Genomic DNA, 20071 nt, shown 5'->3' with positions numbered 1-20071 from the left:
AAATTCATTGAGCACATCAAACATATCTGCCAGTAGGTCAATGACGTTCTGGAGAAATCTAATGCCAAGGACAAGCCACGACATGATCAACATCGGGTACCACAAAAGTTTTAGGTGGGCGACAAAATATAGTTGCATTTGCAGAAGGAACACCTTACCGGAGCCTATCAGAAACTCAGACCACTCCAATATTTTCCTCACACCATTACCAAATTTGTGGGAGACAATTCTTTTGAGCTCAACATTCCCCCATTACTTGGCCTACACCTAGTGTTCAATGTGGACTTCCTTTGACCATACTTCCCACCATTGTTGGACACATCACACATTGCGGAATAGCTCACACCTACAGAGTTAAATCCAGATTGCATGGAACAAGCCACAACTGATTGGATCATGGACATGTATATCAAGAACACTTGATATCAAAGGATCCAACTATATCGAGTTGTCAAATCAAGCCAACTCCTTGACCAGGGAAAATGGCTCACCAGGGACCAAGTTCAGTAGAAGTTTCCTCATCTTATGAAGGCACTCAATGCAATGGGGATCATTACTTCCTAAAGGGGGAGGAATGATCCAGGTGGATGTTGGTGGCCACGTACCTATTCCACTTGGACCCCCACCATTATTTCTTTTATTTTTTTAGTTTCCTTATATGTAGCACAATTTACTATTTTTGGCATTTTTTCGGGTCATGAACTTCCAGAGCCATTTTGAGGCCCTAAACAACATTTTTTGGGAAAACTAGGGCCAATAAAGGTCATACACCAATGTTGGTCATTCAAAAGTTGTATTCCTCAGATAGATATTTCTACCAACGTATTTTGCATGTCAAATGGAGATCGTACACCAAAGTTACAACCCCGGGAAGTTGATATACCAATTTACCCAAACGAGGCCCATAGTTTGGCGCTTCATCTCCTAGGGTTAGGTTTTTTTATTTTTAGGGATTTTCATTGTTTCTAAATAATAAATAGGCCTTTGGCCTCATTATAACATAGTACAGAGGCATGTAGCCACTAAATCTCTTCTCAGAGATATGCTACCATCACCAAGCTAGTCTTATTTCTATTATGTTTGTAAGCATATTTCAGTATTTGAGCTTAATGAAATGAAGTGTTATTTCTATTGCATCTTTGTATTTATGGTTATATCTGTAATTTTTTGCACTCCTATTTAAATCCGGATCACTAGGAAACTGTTGCGGACACAAAAATAAAATTTCCACTTGATGTACTATTTCAGAAAGATGGAATCCCTGCCCAATCTACATATGTGAAGCCATACAACTTCACTCCCTCTGTTCATTTACACCATAATCCATATTGGGTGGTACCTCTAAGGTATCATAAAACATGTTTCGTTTCCTTCCAAAACAATTTGGTTAGCCTAACCACAACTTGGCTCAGATAGTTTACTGCATAGCACATATCTTGTCATATGTTCACAAGATACATTAGTGAACCCACTAGCTACTAGTAAATGGTAGCATCCACCTCTTCACGTGAAGAGACATCCTCCTTGAACCATTTGGTCACTAGAGTTGTCTCCATGGGCTTACAATCTCCATGCAGAATCTATGTAGTATCTTGTGGCATAATTTCCTTAAGTCACAAATAATTCCCCCTCGCCTTGCCATACTTCGAACCAAAGGAAGTAGTGCATGAGACCCATGTCCTTCATTTCAAATTCTCTTGCAAGGTCCTCTTTGCAAGATCTCATAAGTTTCTCATCACTAGTTAATATTCAATCATCAACATAGAAAACAATAATAAGCATTTTTCCTTCTACCAAGATGTGATAGAGGTTCGCATCTGCTTCACTTTTGCTAAAGTCCAATGCAGTGAGATAGTTGTCGATCCTAGCGTACCAAGCATAGAGTGCTTGTTTGAGATCGTACAATGCTCACTTGAGCCTACACACATGAGACTCTCGATCAAATGTCTCAAAACCTTCTGGTTTCTTGATGTACACCTCCTATAGAATAACCACATTGATAAATGTTGTTTTTACATCCATCTAGAGGATCTTCCACCCCATCTATGTAGCCATTGCAAGAATTGATCTAATGGATGAATACCTTGCTACAGGAGCAAAGGTTTCCTCATAGTTAATTCCATCAACTTCAGAGAATCATTTGGCCAAAATATTTCCTTATACATTTCTATGCTTCCGTTTGTTGCACATTTAACCTTGAAGATCCATCTCGAACCCACAACTGATTTATCTACAAGTATTGGGACCACTTCTTACACATTATTCTTCATGATGGATTCATATTCTTCCACGATCACATCAACCCAAACATGTTACTCTCCTACTTCCACGAAATATGATGGGTCAGTCTCTACAAGCTCAATCATTAGAGCCATATAGACAATGTACCTCTCATGTGACCTCCTTTTCCTGCACAAAATTGAAGGAGCTCCCACATTCTCCCTCATATCTTGCAGAATTCTATCATCTTCCTTGGTTCTTTTCTTACCTTCTCTATATGGTTCCGCTTGAGTGGATGTCTCCACTGTCTACTGTTCAATCTGTGGCTGCTCCATATTTTCCTAATGCTACTCCATTGGAGATAAAAGCTCCTCTTTTGGTAGGATCTGAAGCTCCCTCTGAAGAGAGAATCGCATCACTTTCTCCACATCAAACTTTACATCCCTTCGCACAACTATCATTCAGATGCATGGTAAGTACACACGATAGTTGTGTGGAGTTTCTCTTTAACCCAAAAATACTCCCAACTCTATTGTTGGCTCAAGCTTCTTCCTTGATTCTTTGGAAACATGGTAGTAAACAAATGCTCCAAAAATCATGAAATGAGACACATCTGGATTTCTCCCAGAGAAATTTTCCTTCGATGTAATCATACCAAGAATCTATGAGGATTCTCGTTTTGCAAGTAGACTATTGTGTTACATGCCTTTTCCCACAAGTGTAGTGGTATTCCTTGGTCATGTAGCATGGCTCTTAGAGCTTCAAGAATGCTTCAATTATTTCTCTTATCTACCCCATTCTACTGACGGTTGTGGGGTGTTGTCAGCTCTCTTTGAATGCCTTCATTTGCACATAAATCCTTGAAGTCATTCGAAGCAAAATCACCTCCATTATTGCTCCTTAGAGCCTTCACCTTCTTATCTGTCTCTTTCTCAACTAGTTCCTGGAATTCTACAAAATTGGAGAATGTCTCATCCTTCTTCCACGTGAAGAAGATACAATACTTCCTTGAGAAATAATCAATAAAAATACCGAAATATTTATGTCTAGCAGTGGAGGTCGTCGAGAAAAGTCCACAAACATAAGAGTGGACTCTTTCCAAGATTGCATGTGCTTTGTTGTCTCAATCATGGAATGTGGATTTTTCATACTTCCCTAAGGTACAACCTTTGTAGATATCCCACTACTCAAGTGATCCTTTGGGGAGGACAATGATTATTTACTACATAATCATCAAGGCACCATGATGCAAATGGCCAAGTCTTTTATGCCAAATTTCACCGATATCACAGCTTTGCACTTTCTCTACCTTAATGCTCAATGCATCACAATATTCCACATCCAACTTGTACATGTTCTTCACATGTTCTTCACATGAACCTCAATCTGCTTCACCTATCTAGTGGCTATGTGTCTCAGGAATGCTTTCCCTCCGTTGAAGATCATGTCATAACCAAGGTCTTCCAAAACTGCATCAAAGATAAGATCCTTCTTTAGGCTTGGCATAAATATGACATATTTTAGATGAAGAGGGGATCTTGAATCCATATGAAAGGTTACTTTACCAATCCCTCTTGGACTATACCTTTCATTGTCCCCTAGCTCAATATGCATCTAAAGATCTTTCTCCTTTAGGTCATTGAAAAACTCTGTACACCCTGTCATGTGGACCTAGGCTCATTCGGGCTTATGTAGGAACACAACAAAATATAGATATAAAAATAAACACAAATATGCAACATCAATAAATCTTCCTTTCTTCAATATCAAAAAATTGAAAGATTCTTACAAGCAGAATGGAAATAATTTAGCTCGGTCGATGTTAGCTAATGTCTGAGAAGAAATACGGTGGCTACATGCCTCTGAACTGTGTTACAATGAGGCGCAAGGGCCCTTTTATTAATGAACAACAAAGGGAAACCCTAAAAAACCAAAAACTTAACCCCGAGAGATGGAACACTAAGCTTTTGTGGGCCCCGTTAGGGTTAGTTGGGCAGATTGTGGGCCCCATTGGAATTAGTTGGGTAGCCAACTTCTCGGGGTCGTAACTTGGTCATATGATCTTTGTTTGGTGCGTACGATACCTCGTGAGAAATGTTTCTCCGAGTACTAAAAGATTTGTAACAAACCCTTACTTATGGCTATGGATGTGCTGCGAACCTCAAAACAATTTATTTTAAGGGGTCAAAATAGCTCCAGAAGTTCAAGACCCAAAAAACTGCAAAAAATAGTAAATGCTACTATAATCAACGAAAATGATGAAACCTATTAGAGGTCTAGTTGGAATAGGCGGGCTTGCACCAATATCCACCTAGATTAGTCCTCCCCCATTTGGAAGCAATGGTCTCCGTTATGTGCAGAGCCTCCATGAGGTGAGGAAACTTTTGTTGAACCTGGTCCCTGGTGAATCACATGCCCTGGTGAAGGAGTTGGCTTGCTTTGATGACCTGATATAACTTGATTCTCTACCAGCGAGTGTTATTTATCTATGTGTCCATGATGATGTTAGTTGTGGCATGTTCGATGCAGCTTGGGTTGAGTTTTATTGGTGTCAGCTTCTCAGCAACGTCGAATGTGTCAAACAATGGGGAAAAGTGTGGTAGTAACTTGTCCACATTAAATATTGGGTGCAGGCCAAGGAACGGTGGAATACTAAGATTGCAAGCATTATCCCATATAAGCTTGGTGATTATGTACGACCCATATTGGAGAGAGCAAAGCTTGCGGTGGGGCCCAATGAGGCGCTCCTTCTACATATGTAAACAAACTTTGTCACCCACTTGGAACTTGTCTAACACTCAATGTTGATCATGACAATGCTTATACTTAGCATTGGCTCTCTCCAATATGTCATGGACCTAGAGGAAGATGTGATGAATGCTCTGAATGAAGTTTTTGGCCCTTTCAGCTTAGGAATAGATATGAGATGAATCTACATGGGTAGTTACAGATGGTATGGCCACATCAATGGGACATAGTGGCTAGAATCCCAACCCACCTGAAAGTGGCTATGGCCAGTTGAGCTATGGAGAGCTCTATTTTAGTTGTGCCAGACATAGGGGAGGATTTCATCCCATGTGTGTGGATCCTTTGAGTTGTAAATGTGCAAAATGTGTTTGATCATCCTATTGACGACATTTGTTTGGCCATCGGTTTGGGGGTTGAAGGCCATGGGCTTAGCGAGCTTGGTATCGAGCATCAACCAGAGGCTTAACCAAAAGGTACTCAGGAACCTACTATCCCGATTTGAGATAATTATTGTGGGATCCCTAAGTGTACCCACAAGCATTCAAAGAAGATCTTAGCAGTGACTTCTATTGTGATACTCTTATTGTAGGCCAGGAGAATGGCCATCTTAGAGGAATATGTCAATGACCACAAACACATAGTTGTTGTCATGCTTAGTAGAAGTAAGGCTCGACCTGTAATCCATGGAGATGGATTCCCAAGGCTGTTTAGGAGTAGACAAAGGAGTATATAGGCCTTTCCTTTTTATTATCATTTTGGCAATGGCGTAAGTAGTGCAGGGTCTAATATACTTCTCCACATCCCGTCAAACGTTCGACCAATAGAAATACTTTTGTAGCACTGCCATTATTTTCTCTACTACAAAATGTCTAACGACCCAACTGTAGTGTGCCTCCTAAATCATCTTGGCATGATCTCTTGCAGGAACACAGAGGTGTCCCGGGTGGCATAATAGTGTGCCTTGGAGGTGAAAATATGGAACCTATTTTCCTTCCAGGAGCATCTGGTGTCGAATTTTGGATTGCTCTTGTAAAGATGCAGGCACACCGAAGTCTTCTATCCATAAGAGTCGAGCAAAGTGGTCAGCGCCATAATCGGTGGTTGGTTGAGATAGTATGCAACATTATTGTTGCTTCCCTTTTTGTACTTGATTTTCAAATGGAATTGTTGCAGATATGTGGACCATTTCTGATGGTGATCATTTGGAAACTTCCCTTGTGTCTATATGAAATGTAGGTGTCGGTGGTCTATGTGGATGAATGTTTCCTTTCGCAGAATGTGATGCTTCCATTTTGATCAGCTATATACAATGGAATTCATTTATTTGTCATAAGTGGGATAATTTCAGAATGTCTTTGAAAGTGTCTCATCGTGATATGCCACTAGATGGCCCTGTTGGATAAGAACTGCACCAATAGCATATTCAAAGGAGTCTGTCTCAATTTCAAATGGTTGCTATATGTTGGGTTGTGTTATATTCTTTCCACGTAGTTAACAGGGGGTTTGAGGGGCACCTGTAACCCAACTTTATGGGGTAAGGGGCAGCGCCCCGGAAAATTTTGGTTTTGGACCCGATGTTAGGTTTGGCGAACCCACTTATGGTTTTGTGCATGATTTTCGCACATGTTTTTGGACGCGATGCTTTTTGGTCCATGGTATTGGATCCTTTGGAATGTATAAATATGTATTATAACATTGAAAGGAACATAATGAAAAATCAAGCGGGTAGTTCCAGTTTTGGGATCTAGGGGAAAATCTTTGTGTATATGTGTTTTATGTGTTCTGCTCTAGCATTATTTTATTTTCTATATATTAGAATTCGTATGCAGGTAATTTCTGTATAGGGTTAAAACCTACATTTGGTATTGGAGCAGATTTGGCTTCAAGGGGACGCCTTTGTTGCTGACTAGTTTCGCTCGGGCCTATGGTAAACCCTGTTCACTGGGAGATCTATGAGATCGATTTTGGTGGTGAAAGAAGATGGCGAGGAGTGGAAAGATAGAGATCAAGAAATATAATGGTTAGAGTTTTGAGCTGTGGAAACTCAAGATGGAGGATTTGTTGGTGGATAAAGATCAGTGGATCGTAATAGATCCGGGTACTAAACCAATGAGAGTGTCCGATGAAGAATGGAAGAAGTTGGATCGGAAGGCGAAGAGCACAATACGATTATGTGTCTCAGATTCAGTATTGCTGAATGGATCAAGGGAAGCTACAACAAAGTCTTTGTGGTACAAGTTAGGGATTTGTACCAATCTAAGTCTCTGGTGAATAAACTATTCCTGTGGAAAAAACTGTATAACCTAAGGATGAAAGATGGAGACTTGGTGACAGAGCATCTGAAGGCATTTAATACTGTCGTAAGTTAGTTATCATCTGTTGATATTAAAATTTCAGATCAAGATAAGTGCATCAGTTTGTTGTGTTCTCTACTATATTCGTGTGATAGTCTGGTTATTGCAATAGGTAGCAATGCAACTGCCTTGCAGTTTGATGAAATAATCTCATCCTTGCTGAAGGAGGAGATGAGACAAAAAATACAGAGAGCCAAAATGGTGATGCCTTGTCTGTACGAGGACGGTCCCAAAACAGAAACAAAAATAAGTCAGCGAGTGGGAGATCTAAATCTAAAGGGAGATGTAAATCTCCAGGAAAACCTGTAAAGGTGGTGTGCTGAAAATGCGGAAAGGAAGGGCATTACAAAAGGGACTGTAAATCTAAATCTCCTGATAAAAGGAAGGGATCTGATGATGCTCCTTCTGCAGAGGCGAAAACCACCTCAGATGAAGGTGGGGACGTGTACTTGGCTTCTTCAAGTACACATGTAGATCATGAGGCATGGTTGATTGACTCAGGTGCATCCTTTCACTTCACTCCCCATTGAGAGTGGTTCTGCAAGTATGAGAAATATGATGGTGGTGATGTCTTCTTAGAGGATGATAGGAAGGCTAGAATCATTGGTCGTGGAAAAGTAAAGTTGAAGTTGCAAGGTGGAAGGGTTAGAACACTTCTAGGTGTTTTGCATATTCCTGCATTGGCCAGAAATTTGATTTCTATAAGCAAGTTGGATGGTGCAGGTGTAAAAATAATGTTCGAGAAGGATACCTGCAAGATGGTTTCGGGAGCACTGATATTGATGCAGGGAGTTCGGATTGGAACTCTGTACAAGCTGCAAGGTAGCACTGTTATTGATGGGTGCAATAGTTCTCTGGTTCCTAAAAGTGGAGTATAAAATCTAGTGGTCTCTGGAGAGAAGACCATCCTGTGGCATCAAAGGCTTGGACATATCAGAGAGAAGGGCCTTCAAATACTCCATGGTAAAGGTATGGTAGAAGATATGAGTAATAGCTCTCTGGATTTTGATTTCTGTGAAAATTGTGTATATGGGAAGCAGAATCGGGTGAGTTTCCCTTCTGGTAGTAAGAGGGCAAAACATATATTAGTGCTTGTGCACAGTGATGTGTTTGGACCTGTGGAGGTTCCATCACTGGGTAAGTCTGTGTACTATGTATCATTTATAGATGACTTCTCGAGGAATACATGGATATATTTCCTTAAGAACAAATCTAAGTCTTTGATAGGTTTAAATAATTTAAGGCTCTAGAGGAAAACCAGACAGAGGAGAATATAAAGGTGCTGAGAACAGATAACGGTGGAGAGTTTTGCAGTAAGGAATTTGAAGAATTCTATAAGAAGTGTGGTATAGAATGGCAGAATACTACTCCATATACACCTCAGCAAAATGGAGTTGCAAAAAGAATGAATAAGACATTGATGGAAAGGGCAAGAAGCATGCTGAGTGGTGCCGGGTTAGGACAAGAATTCTAGGTAGAGATGGTGGATACTACATGTTACCTAGTCAACAGGTCACCTTCATCAGCGTTGGAGGATAAGACTCCACAAGAGGTATGGACTGGTAAGAAACCCTCTCTTTCACATCTGAGGGTATTTGTATGTGATGCATATGTACATGTTCCAAAGGAGAAACGAACCAAGCAGGATAGTAAATCTGAAAAGTGCATCTTTATTGGGTATAAGGATGGTTTAAAGGGTTATAAGCTTTGGAACCCAGTCACACGGAAGGTTGTATACAACTGAGATGTGGTGTTCAAAGAGGTGAAAGATGTTATTAAACATGAATTCCAACAAAAGGAACATGAGAAGATAGAGTTTGAGCTAAAGGAGGAAGAATCAAACTCTACAATAGAGGAGGAATCAGAAGATGAAGAGCCAAAAACTCTAGCTCTGAGAAGATCAGTTCGAGAAAGAAGGCAGCCTAAAAGTTATAGTCCATCTGCTTTCTGTTCAAATTTTTCTTTATCTATTACTGATGATGATCCCAGAATTGTGAAGGAAGCAGTAGATTCAGAGGATGGAAAACTCTGGAAAGAGGCCATGGTTGATGAAATGGCATCTTTGCACAAAAATGAGGCTTGGGATCTGGTGGAGTTGCCGGATGGAAGGAAACCCATTGGCAGCAAATGGGTGTTCAAAAAGAAGACAAATGCCGAAGGAAAAGTGGAGAAATACAAAGCTTGGTTGGTAGAAAAAGGTTATTCCCAGGTGTCAGGAATTGATTTTGTTGATATTTTTTCTCCTGTTGCCAAGGTAACTTCTATTAGATTACTTTTATCTATTGCTGCTTCTTTTGATTTTGAGGTAGAACAGATGGATGTGAAGACAAAATTTCTTCATGGGGATCTGAGAAAGGAGATCTACATGAAGCAACCTGAAGGCTTTGTGGTGAAAGGTAAGAAAGAACTGGTATGTAAGTTAAAGAAGTCTCTATATGGGTTAAAACAATCACCAAGGATGTCGTATCAGAAATTTGATACATTTATACGGGGACTTGGATTCACCAGAAGCAAAGCAGATCACTGTGTGTATTTTAAATTAATTGGTGACCGTGCTATTTATCTGGTCTTGTATGTGGATGATATGTTGTTGGTTGGAAATGATAAAGAAGTTATCCAGGATTTGAAGACCCAATTGTCCTCCAAATTCGACATGAAAGATATTGGTGCTATAAACTATATTTTGGGCATGGAAATTAAAAGATATTGGGAAAAGAGGAAGCTTTGGTTAAACCAAAGGAAGTATGTTGAGACAATATTGCAGAGGTTTAATATGTAGGATAGTAAAATGGTGAAGGATAGTAAAATGGTCATACTTTGAATGACTTACTTAACGCAGTTGAATCCCAAAAATGATATCTAATATAATGCACTGCGTAAATCCCCCATACTTAAATTCAAAAAGAGTCAAGGGATCTCTACTTGAATGGTTCATGAGGCACAATACTTGCTAAGGTTTTGCAAATGGGGTAGCAAGCTAAGTGGGCTTGATTGTGGGGAAAAACTCCACAGTTAAGCGCGCTTGAGCCAGAGGAGTTCTGGGATGGGTGACCTCCTGGGAAGTCCTGGTTACCGGGTGCAAGCCCCGGAAGTGATGATTGATGCTATGTGATTCGTTCTCCACATTTCACTAGTTTCAATCCCACTTCTTCACCCCTGTGAGCATCACCCGATGCAATGAGTGCTAAGTGAACTATTCAAAAATCATGAGAAATTAGTCACTTTACGACTACCTCTCATGGAAATGGTCATACTTTGAATGACTTACTTAACGCAGTTGAATCCCAAAAATGATATCTAATATAATGCACTGCGTAAATCCCCCATACTTAAATTCAAAAAGAGTCAAGGGATCTCTACTTGAATGGTTCATGAGGCACAATACTTGCTAAGGTTTTGCAAATGGGGTAGCAAGCTAAGTGGGCTTGATTGTGGGGAAAAACTCCACAGTTAAGCGCGCTTGAGCCAGAGGAGTTCTGGGATGGGTGACCTCCTGGGAAGTCCTGGTTACCGGGTGCAAGCCCCGGAAGTGATGATTGATGCTATGTGATTCGTTCTCCACATTTCACTAGTTTCAATCCCACTTCTTCACCCCTGTGAGCATCACCCGATGCAATGAGTGCTAAGTGAACTATTCAAAAATCATGAGAAATTAGTCACTTTACGACTACCTCTCATGGGAATGGTCATACTTTGAATGACTTACTTAACGCAGTTGAATCCCAAAAATGATATCTAATATAATGCACTGCGTAAATCCCCCATACTTAAGGTTCCTATTCCTGTAGGTGCGAGGTTATCTACTGAACAGTGTCCCAAGACACAAGAAGAGGAAGAGGAAATGTCCCTTGTTCCATATGCAAGTGCATTCGATAGCCTGATGTATGCAATGGTCTATACTAGACTAGACATTGCACATGCAGTGGGAGTGTTGAGCAGGTTTATGTCAAAACCAAGGAAGGAGCACTAGATAGCAGTGAAGCGGGTTTTTAGGTAATTGTGTGGCACTAGTGATTATGGTTTGTGCTACCAAGGAAGACAATGATTGGATAGAGTGTTGGATACTCATGGCTTTGTTGATGCAGACTCGGTTGGAGATTTGGATCAAAGAAGATCTACAAGTGGGTATGTGTTGAACCTATTTGGAAGTGCAGTCAGTTGGATGAGTAAGAAATAATCTGTAGTGGCACTATCAACTACAGAGGTAGAATACATGGCAACCACTCATGCAAGCAAGGAAGTAGTTTGGTTGCAGAGATTGTGTTCAAGTATTGGGTTAGTACAGGAAGCTATAAGGATAGACTATGACATCCAAAGTGCAATTTTATTGGCAAAGAACCCCGCATATTATTCAAAGACAAAGCACATTGATGTTCAGTATCACTTAGTGAGGTATATGATAGAAGACAAAAAGGTGTTGCTAGTAAAGGTGGACACTTTGAAGAATACTACAGATGCATTGAAAACATCTGTGAGCTCTGAGAAGTTCTCTTGGTGTACAGAGACAATGGGCATTTCAGGGCTGGAAAAATGACTAAGCTCTCTTGTGTTCCCCTGTGGAAAGAAAACAACAAGTGGGAGAATGTTGGGTTGTGTTATATTCTTTCCATGTAGTTAATAGGGGGTTTGAGGGGTACCCGTAATCCCACTTTATGGGGTCCGGGGCAGCGCCCCGGAAAATTTTGGTTTTGGACCCTATGTTAGGTTGGGTGGACCCACCTATGGTTTTGTGCATGATTTTTGCACATTTTTTTGGACGCGATGGTTTTTGGTCCATGGTATTGGATGCGATGGTTTTTGATCCATGGTATTGGATGCTTCGGCATGTATAAATATGTATTATAACATTGAGAGGAACATAATCAACAATCAAGCTGGTAGTCCCGGTTTTGGGATCCAGGGGAAAGTCTCTGTGTATATGTGTTTTATGTTTTCTGCTCTCGCATTATTTTATTTTCTATATTTTAGAATTCGTATGCAGGTAATTTCTGCACAGGGTTAAAACCTACACTATAGATATGGCAATGTGAGCACTGGTGCATAGAAGAGGCAATGCTTCAACTCGAAAAATGCCTTATGTTGGGATTCAGACAAAAATAACTTTCCTTTTGCTCCACCCTTAGTGAGTTGACACAATGGCCAAGTGATATGAGAGAATCCGAACACAAACATGCAATAGAAATTGGTAAGAACCCGAAAGTTGCAGAGCTATATTAGAGTGGTTGGGGCTGGCCAATCCCAAATAAATTATATCTTGGTTGGGTCCACATGCACACCCTTTGCATCAATGATGTACCCAAAATATTGAACTTGGGTCATACCCAAAGTTCATTTCTCCAAATTGGAACATAATTTGTGTTGTTGCAGGGTTTGGAGGACCTGTGGGATATGGTGTATGTGCTCTTCCCAACTCCGGTTGGAGATTAGGATGTCGTCTAGCTACACTACCATGAATGAGTTGGTGTAGGGCCACAAGATGTCCCTATACGCCTCCACGACCTTGTCGATTTTTTCTTCCATGTGGAGGAGCCCTGTCTCGAGGTCGTGGAGGTCGTCATAATATTATTCTTGCCCTGAGGGAAAATAATATGGAAGAAAAATTTCTCGGTATGGGAAATGATCTTACTACATTGCTTCGTAGAGATTAAAGAGATTGTGGTAGGTCATGCTACCTCTGGTATCTTGTATAACGTATTTCCCAAAGTAATAATAATAGTGTAAGGCCTATACACATACACAACATGACGCTTCCACAAGTTTGGTTGGCTTAATAATATATCGTAAACTTCAATAGGAGCAACATCACAAAGTACCTCATCTGTGAAGGGCTTGATGTTGTAGGGAAGGTGACATTATTGGCTGACACGAGGATCTCGCCCTTGGTGAAACTACCTAATGGTGTATGACTATAGGTGTCGTGTGGTTGGTATACCCAATCGCTTCACAACCTCTACTAAAATGATGTTCTTTTGGCTTCTGTTTTCGACAAAGAATTACAGTGGAGAACCCTTCACCCACATCTGTGAGTGGAAGAGTTTCTCCCCCTCCTCTGGATCTTTGGGCTCAATCTTATGGACCTTAGTGTTGGCAATAGTGGCATTGGGCTCCACATCAATAATCTGTTTTACTTTTTCAGTCCCCTTATTGGGTTCTAACTCAGAGTCAAAACATGCATCTGATTTGGAAGCCTTAATCTCGACCACTAGTGACTATGTGGCTTAACACTCACTTGTGTTGTGAGTGGGTCTCTTATGTAACTCACACCATTTCCCTATGTCCTTTTTCTTCGTGGTGTTTTTCTTTGCTTGTGGATTCAATGGTTTATCCTTGGTTGCACTACCTTAGCTTTGTCCTTTTTCCTGCAATTTGTGGTGCCTTTCCCTTGCTTCAGATTCGTAGATCCAAAGTCTCACTTCTTCTGTTTAAATTTCTGCTCGATCTTAATGGGATATCGATAAGAAGCACCAAGTGAGGAGATGTCTAGGAACTCCATCTCGTCCTAGATGTATTTGCGTAGGCAGTTGTGGTAATTGAGTACCAAATTCCACTCAAAATCCTGATACCCAACTGTTATAGACATTTTTGTGCCTAACAGCATGAAGCATGAAATGTCAATAATCTGAGGGATCCAAAGTCCCTAAACATGTTGTTCCTACCCCTAGAGGAACAAGGTCAGCAAACCATAGCACTGAAAATCAGTTCTCCACCTGAAAACACTCAAAAACAGGCTATTTCTGGATCATGTCAGCTGCTCCACTGAGCATCTGCGCTGAATGTCAACTGCTCCACTCTGTACCTGCGCTGAATGTCAAAAGAAATGAAGGCTACCTGCACTGGGGGAGATTGGCCAAGTGGCACAGTCATTCTGCAAGTTGTCAAATGCCCAGGAAGCTTCCAAAATGACACTTGGATCAGGGAATTCGCCTTGTGATGAGTAAGAGGATCTAGATCTCCAAGTGGAAGCAAGAGACTCCAAGTGGACTCAAGAACTGAAGAATAACTGAAGTGGGAGAGGACACTAGTCAGCTTCATGCCAGCCTCAAGCTGACTCATCCTTTCTCCAAAACTCCTATATATAGAGCTCTCTCATGAGGTCTAGGGAGGCTGGAATTTTGTGCAAGTAAGGAAGTGATGTTGGTTTGAGTATAGAACTATTGGGTGATTTGCTTGAAGGAGGTGAAGAGGAGATTTCTTTCTGCTGGGAGGTGTTGCTGGATTGGGCCTATTATGGTTGTAACACTCTCAGAACTTTGCTTCTTCCATTAATAAAGCATTTGAGGTTCTTCTATATGCATGTGTCTCTATCGTGAATTGATGCTTGTATATTTGATTTATTCTAATCCCTGAATCGATTATGGATGTATGCTTCTTGTAGTTTCCTTTTCTTGTGCTTTTACAGGATCTTTGTGTAGCTGGGCCGGTGAAAGGGCAAGGAGCTAGGAGCAAGCAGCAAAGAGGGAAGATTGGATCAACCATCAGCGCAAGATAACGGTTAGTGGATCCTCTTCCTCTTCTCTCTCTTATCTCATAAAGAAGTAATCTTGAATAGCTTTGCATTCAGTTGTTGCTGAGGTACTATCACCCTTAGAGTGGGATAGGGTCATTCCGTATTGGATACTTTTCCCAACAACAAATTGGCGACTCCACTGGGGATCGTATCTTGTTGGTTGTTTGTGTTTTTGCTATTCATTTCATAAACAAAGGGAGTACCAAATCGAACTGTATTTGGATCTTTCAAATACAAAGTAGAGGGCAGCTACTCTAGCTCAGTTTCTGGGCAAGTTTATGATTTGAAGAGCTGATCCACAAGGACTCTAATAAGCTCTTAGTGATAGCTTTTCATCCTCCTTTCCATCCCTTAGTGTGTCCTTGACTGATAGCTTCTGATTTGAGCAAAGACTGTGAATTTTTGAGCAATCTGTGACCCGGAAACCAAGAGAAACGAAAGTTTCATTCTTCAGTGCAGGCTGTACAAAGGCTGTCTGCATTTCAGCGCAGTTCCCGAAGGGGCTACCTGCGCTGAAGGTCAAACAGAAAGTGTCCCACCTGCGCTGGACTAGTCTTGCCTTGTGCTACTGGGGTTTCCTGCTGTTTCTTGCCCTGTTTTCACTCTTGTTTTTGTTGTTTGTTACCAGTCAAAGTGCCTATCTGAAACCAACTTTCCTTGCCACTATTCCACCTCGGTTGTATAAAGAAATTGTGTTTGTTCTTTGTGTATTTCTTGTACATTTACAGTTTCCCATAACGAAAGTGAACTAGTCTTGCTGTGGCCTCTCAGATCTAGACCTGTGACAAAGTGTCGTTTTGATCTTAAGAGTTAGTTTGTTTGCTATTCATAGCTGATTGAGATTTTGCTTTCGTCATTTGGTTTGAGTTTATATATTTCTAGTGTCGAAAGAAGTAAATCTTAAGGTGTCTTTTGATTTTGGACAAGCTTGTTTGCTTTCACCTGAAATTGAATTCGAAATTATACAACAGCTTTCTTTTTGTATCGCACCAACATTAAGGAAGAGAAAAGAAATACCTGCATTTTGCATTTTGCATATAAGTTTGTATGTTGATTTAGGGAAAAAGTGCATTAGCGAGTGCTCTTTGATCTGTGTGAAAAGATTTTTGTCTCTCTTTTCCCTCAGTAGTTAAGATTTTCATAAGTCGAAAAGATTGAAAAAGCTTGCTTCTCATCTTAGACTGCATTTAGGAATTTGTATCAAAACATCTCGTGGTGAACCTTGAAAGGCAAACTTTAAAAAGATCAACTTAAAATATATTGAATGAACCTAACAATGCTTTGAAACATAACACAAACATCTAGAGGTCTAAGCTAGAGACGTGTTCCGACGTCGTTAAACGTAGTGACTGTCGATCTCGACGAAGGTGGGTGATTCCTCCTGAGAGTCGGTGGCACTAATACGGACTTGTGCTCCCACGTACCGTCGCGTATATATTGGGAGACCCCTATAGGATCAAAGCCTTTATCCATAGGAAACCGTGTCGGCCGCCTTACTGATCGCAATGCAGTGAACACAGCATTCACGAAGATCGACCACTCGTACCGTAAAACGTATTCTGTGGTTTTGCGAAAGGTTTGGCACACCCTCTACCTAGATCTCCAGAGCAGTTTCTTTTGGCCTTTTTCAAACTCTATAACTGAAAAAGTCCAACCGAGCATTTGTCACTTCGGGCTCGTTAATACATCGAAGGAGACTAGAGTCATCTTTAGCTTTTTCTTGACTCTTAAAAAGTGAAAAAGCAAGTTGTGTCTAAAAGCGTCTAATAAAATTCATTCAATTCGAAAACACAATTTTCCCCTTTTAATATTTTGGTTGATCGAGTAATCCGTAATCGTGGAAGAAAGTAAATTGAAACCCCGTCGTTCGCGGAGGCTTACGAGTCAACCGTCTTTGTCTCCGGAATCGAAAACAGTACGGGCAAAGCGAACTCGTTTAACCGGTTCAAAATCTCCTTTGAAAGTCAGAACAAGTGTTCCAACTACATCTGAGGTTCCGGTTACTCCTAACATTTCTGGAAACCCTGCCTCTATAGAAGAAGTTCAACAGCCACAGAAGGACAGTAATACTGATCCTAGTCTGGGGGCAAATACTTGTGTAACTGAACCAGTTCCATCTGTAACCGGTCCGGAGAGTTTTGTTCCTGAAACAACTGTCGCTGTCGAAGCAACCACTTCTTCGGCACCAGAAATATTTTACGGACCTGACGGTCTTCCTCTTCCATCGGGTTTGATTGCGATAGAGGAAATTGCAGAGGATCCGCAAGCAAGTACTCCAACTCATTTTGGAGTCGGGGTCACTCTATTTCCTTCATCAGAAGTTAATCCACCACAAGTGGAGGTTCCTATAGAATCGCTAGGCAATCTATTGGATAGACTTAAAATGTCTGAACAACCGTCATCGTCTAGGACTGTGTCAAATGACACGGCGACAGCAGAAGCCCCTGCCGTCACTCCAACGATGTTTGTCGGCATACCAGCTGTCCCAACTAGCTCTCAACAGCTAGAAGGAGTCCACCAAGGGACTATCTCGACAGTATGGTCTGTTCCAGTTTGTTCATCCGGAGTAATGCCCAGTAACTCTTATGTTGAAACTCGCCAAATTGATCCATTTGGAGGCCAATCTGGGCCATCAATCCCTTTTAGTTCCGGATTGATACCGTATGGGGGGCAATATGCCCTTTCATTACCCCCTCCGGGAGGGTACCCATACGTGAGTTCACAACAATGTTCAGGTTATACTGGAATTGCATCAAGTAGTTGGGTACCTATGCTACCTCAACAACCAAGGATTGTGTATTCTATGAAACAGTGTGTACCTGTGACGAACATCCCAACCACACCGGCTATTGTAACCGTGTCGCAAGTTCAAGCGATACCTGTTAAATGTCAACCTCAGATTTCTCAGGTTGTAATGCAACAGTCGCTTGACCATGGGTCACAACCACAATCGCCAACTGGTGGGTCGACACAAGTACAAACGGGTACAATTACCCCACACCTTGGTCCAATGGGTAGCATGGCACAACAGAACATGGCGTCACAACCATGGTTTGTACAATACCAACAACCGCAATTCCAGCAAGTGTACCAAGGTTCTGAACAGCAGATCTTTGCGAACAGTGGACAACTGTATATCCAAAATAGTCAAAACCAACCACTTTACAGTGGTCAAGTCCACCAACCGTATCAGTCATACCAACATCAATTACATTATGCTGGTATGCAAAGACCCACTGCTCAAACGATTCCATCGTACCCTGGTTACGCTTCGCCTAACCTGAATCAACAGTTACCATTCGTGGCGACTTTAGAGTTGCCTGATCTACACCGGTTAACCAACGATCCGATTGCTTATGCCCCTTGGTGGCCAGCGATTCCTCATAAACTTCCATCTGACATTCCTAAATTCAATGGAAATCCAGGTGAAGACCCATCGAATCACGTGATGACTTTCCATCTGTGGTGTTCGTCGAACACCCTTAACGACGATTCGATAAGGCTTCGCCTTTTCCAGAGGACATTGACGGGTCCAGCGGCTAAATGGTATATTGAATTGCCAAGAGCCTCTTTCGACAATTTTAGTTCCCTAGCCACGACTTTCTTAACCCATTTTCAATTACCGATAAGGTATGAAACAGGAACAGAAATATTAACCAACTTCAAGCAGACAACTGCCACCCATATATCTGATCATATACATGAGTGGCGTCGTCGTCGCAGGATGGTGAAAACATATGTTCCCGATCAGCTATTAGCTGAATGGTTTATAAAGTCATTACTTCCGGCTATTACGGAAGATGTGGCCAAGGGGGGAGTCGTAACGGAGGAGCAAGTCATTGCTCGTGCGCAGTATTTGGACTTAGTTTATACCCAGTCCGGCACGCTCTATGAAAAAATACCTGACGCCCCTAGACCGGAATTTTCAATTCCTCCCCCTCCTAAATCAAATAGTGACTCTCATGCCGGTGATGGCGTGATTGGCACCGCAAACACGAAATCGATAAAGGATTCCGCAAAGAAAGCCCGTAAGAATTCAGATCAAAATGCAAAAGGAGAAATTCTTGCTTCGGAAGTAAATGCCGTATCAGAAGATAAAGGCAAAGAAACCAATCAACTAGGAAGTAAGAAGAAAAAACAAGGTGAATCATCGCCTAACGAAAATTCTTCAAACCCTCCTGGAAAAGGGAAACCAAATAGTCCATGTATGATATGTGACGAAGATCACTGGACAAGGGATTGTCCCTACAAAGCTGAGCTTAAAAGGTTCTTTAAAAGTTCCCAAACCTCGGCTGTGTTGACTGATCCGTTTCCCAACCCATGTCAAAATCTGGTTGATAGTGGAAATGCTTCCCCGTCGCAAGTACTTATGTTGTCGGTTTCGAAACAACAGAATGACGCTTTGATTTCGACAAGGAACAAAGATTATGGGAATCCTCAGATGTCGAACGAAAAAGGTAAAGATCAACCAAGCAGTTCGACAACAACCTCGACAAAAGTTGTGCCATCATTCGTTACGGGAAGCATTCCAATGATCCATGGAAGCAATCATTCTCTTCGAAATATCAGAGTAATTTTCCTAAAAGAACCCAAGTTAATGGGTACTTTTGCCCTACCGCCCACAAGTGATCTGGCGGAAATGGCCGCAATGGAATATGAAACCTTCTATTTCTAATGGATCTAAAGCTTCGAGGATAGTTCCTATCTCAGGTCAACCTCGTTAAAAAATGAAGAGTCTGAGGACGGTTCTAATATTGTGTCAACCTCATTAAAAAATGAAACAAATCCCCGAGGAAAGCCTTCATTCCAACCATCGAGTTGAATGCAATGAAGCTTGGGGGACGTGCACCTCGATTTGCATTATTATGCTGGGGGCATGCAAACTTATCATCGAGCAGTTTTAGCATAAAGTTCATGCTCGTTAAAAAATAAACGCAAGATCCGAACAGTTTTAGCACATAGTTCATGCTCGTTAAAAAATAAACATAAGATTGAGCAAGAGTTTCCTCCAGAGTTTAAGCTCATTAAAAAATGAACCTATTTTGGTAAATAACCACTGTGATCGTAAATTTATTAGCCATAAAAAGCCTTGGTCGTGTTTGCACCCACCACCTCCATTCCATTTGGCCGATCGTTCACCCCCATATGATTGTTTACCCATTTTGAGGAACAGCTGCGAAGAGTGATTTCACTTAGCCATCCTTGTGACACTGCCGTGATTGGAAAATTCCAACCTGTACCT

The sequence above is a fragment of the Pinus tabuliformis genome, chromosome Q (genome assembly GCF_031772625.1).
Source record: "Pinus tabuliformis cultivar Carrire ecotype Pingquan chromosome Q, CPIR1, whole genome shotgun sequence".
In the NCBI taxonomy this organism is placed as follows: Eukaryota; Viridiplantae; Streptophyta; class Pinopsida; order Pinales; family Pinaceae; genus Pinus; species Pinus tabuliformis.
This window is presented reverse-complemented; position numbering follows the sequence as displayed.